This window comes from Garra rufa, chromosome 21, assembly GCF_049309525.1.
Source record: "Garra rufa chromosome 21, GarRuf1.0, whole genome shotgun sequence".
In the NCBI taxonomy this organism is placed as follows: domain Eukaryota; kingdom Metazoa; phylum Chordata; class Actinopteri; order Cypriniformes; family Cyprinidae; genus Garra; species Garra rufa.
This window is the reverse complement of record NC_133381.1, coordinates 3,160,918-3,170,560: the sequence shown is the minus strand read 5'-3', so window position 1 is coordinate 3,170,560 and position 9,643 is coordinate 3,160,918. Positions and strand designations below refer to the sequence as shown.

The 9,643-nt window shown below is 36.2% G+C and overlaps 1 pseudogene; it reads right to left on the bottom strand.

Moving 5' to 3' along the window:
- Positions 1-6,602: 6,602 nt before the first annotated feature.
- Positions 6,603-8,548, bottom strand: LOC141295610 (cytochrome P450 1B1 pseudogene; annotated as a pseudogene).
- Between the last annotated feature and the right edge of the window lie 1,095 nt (positions 8,549-9,643).

Sequence of the window (9,643 nt, the reverse complement as noted above, 5' to 3'; positions counted from 1 at the left end):
CAAGAAAACTTTTTGAATGTTTTTAAAATATTAATGTTAACATGTCCTGTTAACCCATCACAATTGCATTTAACATTTTCCTGCTGTCTAGATCTGACATTTGGGTTGTGAATTACCAGATCTTATAACTTATCTTATATAACTTTAGGCAGGTTTAATAAAAGTGATGCATAAAATTACATAATTGTGTTGGTTTAGGTTCAGATCCACTAGATCTATAACTTAATCTAGACAAACCCACTAATCAACTAGTTGGTTGATGGACAATCTTCTTGATCCATTCCTATATGTTAGTAATTGGCTTTTGCTGTAGACATCGATCAAACATGTTTGGCGTGCTAGATGTCTCTGACGGATCCGACTGGTTTGCTTGTAAAATTGATGAGAAACAAACAAGCGTTATTGAAGAAATGTGTAGCTGATTTATTTGTAGTCCCGGGAATTTCACTGCGAAGCTCTTGGAAGAACTTAGTCTGTCTGTGATTGTTATTGGTCTACGGTCTCTCTTTCACATAAACCCTCTTTGCTCAAGGGTTTACAGGTAAAAGATGCGTGTGAACGGACACTTTTCATGCCTGTATGTTTGTTTATGAGCGTGTGTTAGTGCATTTATGAGCTCCTGCTCTTTAATGTCTAGGAAAAACATTTAAACTACAATCTAGCAAACATTTAGATTAGAGACTCAGCCTTCAGTGACTGCTTTTGCACATCAACTGGATTTAGATTTTAGATATTAGTGTCCCATTAAATTATCTTAAACTAATAGTGTTTGGAAAAGTTACTTTTAAAAGTAATGCATTACTAAAAAAGTAAGTGATTATGTTACTTGGTTATTTTTTATCGAAAGTACACTTTTAAAAATTCATGTTCCAAAAGGGTGTTCCTTATAGCACCTTTCAGTTAACAGTTCTTTAAAATAAGCATTTTGAAGAAAAAAAAAAAAAGAAAAAAAAAATCTAAAGAACCTTTTTCTGCATATGAAAGTTTCCATGGATTTTCAAGGTTCTTTGAGGAACCATCAATGCCAATAAGGAACCTATATTTTTAAGAGTCTAATGCATTACATTACTTTTGCATTGGGTTTTAAATCTGGGTGGGGCCCTACTTGTCTGTTTTTAATATAAAAATGTTACATTTTTGGCAAATGTAAAAGTCCTTTTATAGCAAAAGTGAAATAAATAAATCCCAAAGTATTTAGTTTTTAATTTAGTACTTAGTTTTTGTACAGTTGTGTGAGTTGCGAGTTTAAAATTATACAAAAAGCGACAAATGCGCGCTAGAAAGCTTAATCTATGTCCATGGTGTGCTATGTTTTTCTCCAGAAGTTATGACTGATAAACAATATCTTAGTAGTCTTTTAAAACAAGTCTCTCAAACAAGCGCCTATCAATGCAGCCATCTGCTGTTGTCTTCGCTCTTTTGTCAAACAAAACTTTCAATATAAAAAAAATAAAACATTCAATATACTTGTGCAACCTGGACTCAATCCTCAGGCTGAATGAAAATTTAAATTCACATCTGTACAGTAGAGGGGGCAACTAAAAAAAAAACAACTAAAAAACAACCATTTTTTTTTGAGAAAATCACCTTTAAAGTTGTCCAAATGAAGTTCTTAGCAATGCATATCACTGATCAATAAGGAAACTTTATTTTTAAGAGTGCAATGCGTTACATTACTTTTGTATTGCTTTTTAAATCTAGGTGGGACTTACTTGTTTGTTTTAAATTTTAAAAAAGTTATACTTTTGGAAAATGTAAAAGCCAAACGTGAAATGAATAAAGGCCCAAGTATACTTTCTTTTTGTTCAGTCAAGCGAGAAGCATTTTAAATGATACAAGTTGTGACAAATGCGCTCTGGAAAGCATAATCTATGTCCATGGTCTGCTGTGTTTTTCTCCAGAAGTTATGACTAATAAACAATATCTTAGTAGTCTTTTAAATCAAATCTGGGTTATCTCATAACCCTCTCAAACAACGGTTGTTGCCTCCGCTGTTTTGTTGTTATGTCTTTTGTCTTTTTTGTGTTTTATACTGTGAAACAACAGCCTAGGCCAGTGCTGCCACCTTGTGGAACAACAGATTAGTGCAAAACATATTCAATAGGCATGTGCAACCTGGCTGAATGAAAATGTAAATTCACATCTGTACAGTAGGGGGCGCAGCTAAAAAAAAAAAAAAAAAGAAAAAGCTTTCCATAGAGATACAACTATTTGAAAATCTAGAATCTGAGTCTGTAAAAAATTTAAATATTGAGAAAATCGCATTTAAATGTGTCCAAAGTCCATATCACTAATCAAAAATTAAGTTTCGATATATTTACAGTAGGAAATTTACTAATTATATTAATGGAACATGAACTTTACTTAATATCCTAATTATAATGTTGACCCATATAATGCATTTTTGGCTATTGCTACAAATATACCCGTGTGACTTAAAGACTGGTTGTGTGGTCCAGGGTCACAAATGTTATGTTTTTGTGAGGTCATTTCTCATATTTCGTATGGTTGAATTGGATCATTGGTTAATAAATTGGGATTGAATACGTAAAGGATATTTGTGCTATTTAACATTTAGGCATTGCAGGTTTGCGTCATATTCTGAGTTTGCATTTCACTGCTTTGATTTATTTTGGGGAATACGGAATCTTTGGGTAAGCGAGATGATTAAATCCACGTTGACATTTAGTCTAGACCTACGGTAAGCATCATGTTTACAAAACGCACACAACGCCTCTGCACTTACTCATGATGATGTCTCCCAGCATGAGGACATGAGAGCTGTCAATCAATATATAGGAAAACAAAGTATAACTGGCATTACGTATTTGAAAAAGTAACTCAGATATTACTTTGTAATGCTTTACCCCTAAACATAATATTTCCTTGTAATGCACACTAGTAGTGTTGATTGACTTAACAAGCAACAGAGTAATGTTCACACATTTTCCAGAAGTCTTACAGCATCTCTGCTCTGGTTTAAATCAGTTTAAATGTGCATAAGAGTGTGTATTTTGGCTTTCTAAATCAGGAAGAGTTCTAAATTGTAGACGCTTCCCAGAAAGCTGGTTTATCTGCCTCCTGCAGCTGCGGAATAATTGTATACTATTGCACATCTATCTATTAAGCTGTCGGCTCATTGGCTTCAGCCTTTTGGACCTCACTTTAAGTCCAAAAGCCACTTCCCATAGGAATTGCCTCATCATCTGTAAGCGGAGGAGTGATTTAGGGCAACACGGATGTGTGATAATTCTCAGAACAGAAGTGTTGAGTCACTGCGTTTTGGCACCGCGTTCCCCGCTGTTTTTGGCAAGCGTTTGCGTGACTGGCATTGCTTCGTGCTACCAAAGATAGCTTTTCCGAGCTTGTCATATGCTGCCCAAAAGTTGTCTTAGGATGTTCCAAACACACAAGTTGAGAAGTTTTAATTAAGATGAGATGTTTATGGGATTCTGGTCGGAATATATTGGATGTGGTGGAACATTTCATGTTTGTAGGATAAAAAAATAATGACCAAAGGTTGTGTGCTACGCTTTTTTCCCCTGTATTTTATTGTTTTTAAGCAGTAGTTTTGTGACACAAATCGTCTAAATAAGCAGAAATGCTTTCAAACTTTACAGCTTAATCAACAGGATGTTTACAAATTAAACTGTACATTCAACATTCATGATTACAGCTTAAAATGATCTATCAATCCAACTGTGAGCCATAAATATGTCATTTTTTAGCTTTAAATATGGTTGTTTCTTACTAGTTGCTTTAAATCTTGTTGAGGAAAAACACAAAAATGACACTTTTGAGAATTTTCCATTGACAACTATGAATTTTAGAGAGTTTGCGGAAACTCAATTCACTGTATTCCCACTTTGTTCACACTATAAAAACACGTTTTACACAGAATAAGCACCACAGGATTTAAAACACAGTTTATGTAAATTCCACTTGAGCTTTAATATTGATGCTTGCTCTGCAAGTGCAATAAATAATGCATCATTTAAAGATTACATGCAGTATCTTCCCAATAAATAAGCTTTCCATTGATATGTGGTTTGTTAAGGTAGGACAATATTAGTCTGAGATACAACTATTTGAAAATGTGGAATCTGAGGATGCAAAAAAATCAAAATGTTGAGAAAATCGCCTTTAAAGTTGTCCGAATGAAGTTCTTAGCAATGCATATTACTAATCAAAAATTAGATTTTGATATATTTACAGTAGGAAATGTACAAAATATTTTATATTACAAAATATGTACAAAAAAAATTATGATTTTGACTGTATTTTTGGCGATTGCTACAAATATACCTGTGCTACTTATGAGTGGTTTTGTGGTCCAGGGTCACATATGCAACAGAGTTTAAATGCATTTAAATATTCAAATGTTACTTTCAAATGTTATCGGAACATTCTGTAAGAATTAGCAATTAATACAACTATTCGAAAATCTGAAATCTGAGGATGCACAAAAATCAAAATATTGAGAAAATCGCCTTTAAAGTTGTCCACAAGTTCTTAGCAATGCATATTACTAATCAATAATTAAGTTATGATATATTCACAGTATGAAATTTACAAAATATATTCATGGAACATGATCTTTACTTAATATCCTAATGATTTGTGGCATAAAAGAAAATGTATTTTTGGCTATTGCCGCAAATGTGGTTTATGGTTTTGTGGTCCAGGGTCGAAATATATACTAATCTGAATATGATAGATTCATGTAGTCTAGTGTTGTTGCAAAATCTTGTTAGTTCAGATGTCCATTTGCAGAGCATGTGAGCATGTAAAGTCCAGATGTGAAGGGAGGATGTTTTCTTTGATGGTTTGAGACGGAGCCATCAATGTTTTCATTTTTGAAAACACTTGCACTTCTGTCCAAAACAACACAATTGTTAGCTTCATATCATCTGCTGTGCGTTTGCATAAAGTGCATCTCATGCAACTTGTCAAATATGGCCAGCTCGTATTTCACCTCAAAACCTTTTGTAGTATTTGCTGTACTGGTTCGAATAAAAAGCATTGTAATGCAATTTCTTTTTCGGTATTGCAGAATAAACAATCACCACTTAGAATGCGAAATGCAAACTGTCCAGATCTATCAATGCAAAACAATTTTTCTCCTTTTTGAGTTGAAATGCGAGCCGTACGTGTTTCCGTGAGAGTCACTCATCTGTGTGTGAGGTTAAAACAGAGGTGAAAACATCTGATGGTACAATTTGTGTTTTTTTAAGGATTGAACCCTCAGCAAATCTTGAGGCCGACGATGGGGGCATCCTGAAAAAGGACCGCTTTTCAATGGGGAGGTTTATCAAAAAGACATGTCCCGTGAGTGTGCGTTTGCGTGTGTGGTTCGCAGTAAATCAGGGGCATGTACTGTGGCTACCCTCCATGGCCCATAACACCCTGGCCCCCCTCCAGAGCGCTGCGGTGTCATGACAGGAAGCGAGAGAGGAAAGCTGCGTGTGTCTGCTATGAATTAACCAGTGTAAATGTAAGACTCCCTCTGAGACTCCCTCCGCGCATGTGGGCCGCAAAGCAGCTTTGCACGTTTTTAGGTGTATGTAGTATGTGTGTGTGTGTGTGTGTGTGTGTGTGTGTGTGTGTGTGTGAAAAGATGCTATTTGGGTGCCGCCACCTCTGCTGCGGAAAAGTAAATTAGCAAATACTTTTAGACCTCTAATTTACATGAGCGACAAAAAGCGTTTGTGTGTGTTTGTACAGCAAACCAGCAGATGTTTTGGAGCAACTTAGTAGTTAATTTAATGAAATATATAGTGTTAGAGTCAACAATGCTTTTTATTTACATCAATAAAAACGGTTTCAAGTCATATTTATTAATTTTCAACATTTTTACAGGTGCATAAAAATTTGTAGAACAAACAATGGAATAAAACATCTGATTTTAGCATTAAATCAGTATTATACATGACCTTTTTTTTGCTTTTAATTTGGAAATTTACTAAAAGCAATATATTTTAAAATCATTGTAATATACACTGTTTTCATGCTTTTTAAAGAAGACTTTTCTGCTCACCAAGGCTGTGTTTATGTGATTTAAAAATATAGAAAAAACTGTAATATTGTGAAATGTTAATGCTATTTAAAATAGTGGTTTTCTATTTGAATATAATGTAAAACATAATTTATTTCTGTGATTCAAAGCTGAATTTTCAGCATCATTACTCCAATCTTCAGTGTCACATGATCCTTCATGATCATTCTAATATACTGATTTATTACTGGAGTAATGATGCTGAAAATTCAGCTTTGCATCACAGAAATAAATTACATTTTAAATTATATTCAAATAGGAAACCACTATTTAAAATTGCACTTTAATATTTCACAATATTACAGTTTTTTCCTATTTTTTTAAATTCAGCTTTGCATCATTAGAAAAATTATTTTTTAAAGTATAATGAAATAGAACACCACTCTTTTAAATTGCAAATATATTTCACAACATTACAGTTTTTCTGTATTTTTAATCAAATAAACACAGCCTTGATTAGTAGAAAAGTCTTCAAAAAGCATTAAAAATATTTCCGATCCCAAACGTTTGAGCGGCAGTGTATATATAATTTTTTTGCAGCTAGAAAAAACACTTCAATATATTTTAGAAACTGTAATTAAAAGTGTTTTTTAAAAGTACCACATAGTAACAAACCCTGCTGAACTTTTTTCCTTACTTTTGCTTTCAAAACTTAGATTTAGTCATAGCTACACTTGTATACAGTGAGCTATATTTATAATCTGAAGTTCAGTATTGCTAAACATGAAGTACATACCTGATTATGCATAGTGTATTATATTAGAGACAGTGGGTTTAAAAGCACACACTAATTTATGCTTCATTAAATACGCTTCCTCTGGGTTTGGCACAGATTTTATAATCAAATGGCTTCAGTGTTAACCCATAAGAGCAGTTTAAACTCAAGTCTTGCGATGGGTCCTTCTCGAAAGTTAGTTGGTGGATTAACATAGCAGCGATGAGGAAAACTTCCACTTTTGCGATCTGATCGCCAATGCATCGTCTTTTCCCGATAGAGAAGATCATCACACTGCTGGTCAGGTCTTTATCCAGAGCGCCGCTCTCGTCTAGAAATCTCGACGGGTTGAAAATGTGAGGATCCTTCCACTTTTGAGGGTCGTGGTTGACGGACCACTGGTTGATGAACACCACAGTGTCTTTTGGGATGCGGAGACCTTCGATGGTGACGTCTGAGGTGGTGGAGTGTGGAATGGTGACGGGAACGAAGCTTGTGTAACGCATGGTTTCATAAATAAAGGCGTCCAGGTAGGCCAGGTTGCTCTTGTCCTCAATTGATGGGAGTCGGTCACGACCTACTACTTTATCAATCTGTTCTTGGAGCTTGGTTTGGATTGATGGGTATTTGACCAGTAGAAGCAGCATCCAATGCAAAGCAGTGGAGACTGTATCCATACCTGCTCCAATGAGATCAGACACCGTACCTTCAGTATGAGCCTCGGTCAAGCCCGTCTCCGTATCTGCATGGTCAATCACGCCAATAAAGGCATCACTCATGTCTCTTGTCACCTCAGGGTCGTAGCTTTGCCTGTGCTCCACCACTTTAGCTTTAACAAACATGAAGAAGTCATTGTTAAGGTCTTTGAAGCTCTGAAACATGCTCCTCACGGGATTGGGAAAAGATTGCAACCAGGGCATGACGTCCACCAAACTTCCAGCTCCTACGGTTTCGCTAAACTTGTTCGCGTTGCCCAAGAGTGTCCTGAATTCTAAGTCATCGTGTGCATAGCGTTTGCCAAAACAAAGAGCGCAGATGATGTTAGCAGCCGCGACTGTGAGTTCGTGAGATGGATTGAAGTATCGGCTGTTCGAACTCAATCTCAAAAAGGTTTCAACCAATTCCTCGGCTTCTGCTGCGATGTGCTTCTCGAAGGACTTTTTCGTTTGGCTGTTCGCAGATGAGAAGGCACGAATGGTGGATTGGGCGATCTTCCGGTGCATCTTCCATTGCTTGCTGTAGCTGGTGAATGTCATGCTCGTCCCGCCGGAAACCCACTGGAAGGATACAAAGTTCGGTCTGCCAGCGAACTCTGTGCTGTGTTGAAGCAACGCCTTGCGAATGGCTGACTCTCCATTGAGAACCACTATGTCGCTGCTGCCCAGTCTAATTTGGTACACATTTCCGTACCGCTTTGCCAACTTGGAGAAGGTGATGTGGGGCATTTGGCCGAGTTGCATGGCGTTACCAACGAGCGGCCAAGCGAAGGGCCCTGGAAGCTTCTTTTTGAGAGTGAGGTTCCTGACCCAGAAACAAGCCTCCAGACAGCAGAGGAAGATGAAAGATGCAATAAGGGCTGGCTGGATTTGTCCACTCCATTCCTTAAGGATGCTATTGCCATTCATGCCGAACTCTGTGTCTGAAAGCGCCATGGTATAAAATGCGACTGGATTAGTAACTCTCCATCTTCAATGGCAAGAACATAAAATTTGCTGTTTTTTGCTTTGTTCGGCTGTGGGGTTACAGGAAGATGGGTCAAGGTTTGCAGAGCTGAAATGTCTGTCCAGAGATGGCCAAATTAGAAGAATACAGATTTCAGCCTTGACGCTGTGTTATATATCTCTGCAGTAGGAGGAGTTTGGGCTACAGGTTCATTTTCTTTCCCCTGACTCTCTTTGACTCTCCACCCATTACGGCCTGAGCGTAGACGCCTGGACACACAGCACGATCTTGAGCCATCTACAGATGCATAATGCTTCAGACAATTTCCCATATGTTGCATTAAATGGCAAAATGCCAAAAAGTGCTCTTTATTTTTAAAAATTGGTACTATTACTACTACGTTGTTATATATTATATTATAATTTTGTTATTTGATGCACTTATTTATTTATTTATTGCATGCATTAAATTATTGCATTTATTTATTTATTGCATGCATTCATTTATTGCATACTTGCAGTACATTAATGTTTGAACTAATAATAGATCCAATGTTGAACTGGAAGGCAGTCAGCATTGTTTGTTTGTGATTAGTGGATCTTAGTAGTTTCTCAGCACTTGATGTTTCTTTTGCTAAGACACCTGTGCGAACTTGAGAAGAACTGACTTCATTCATCAACTAAAAATCACAAATTCAATCATATTGAGACTTCAAATGTGATGTTGAAATGTGAGCATGAGTGAGACGTTACTGGCTGCAGCATTTGAAATGCAAATACAGATCTTTGCTTTTATAGTTCACTCAAATATTGTTTTATTGAGTTATTTAAAAGCATTTTGCGGGCACTATATCTGTGTATAGTATATAAATAGCAGAGTAAGAAAATAAGTCATTAGGCTAAATGAATGTGGGCCTTCGTTTAATGATGTCTGTTGCATTCTATATATATTTAAGAGATCTTTTTTTATTTGCCTTGTCGTAAAGTGCTGAAATGTCTGATTAAGATGAATAAAGCCATAAAACTAAAAATACTGTCAATTGAATACATTGTCTAACATATATGAGCTCTTTAAGTCTGCCGTAATTGGTGGGATTTCATTTAGTTCAGAATCCACAATGTGATGCCAACTGAATGCTTGAGGAATTCAGTCTGTAAACTCATGAATGTTTTGAGGGTTTTTTAGTGCATCAGACAAAGAACAGATACAAA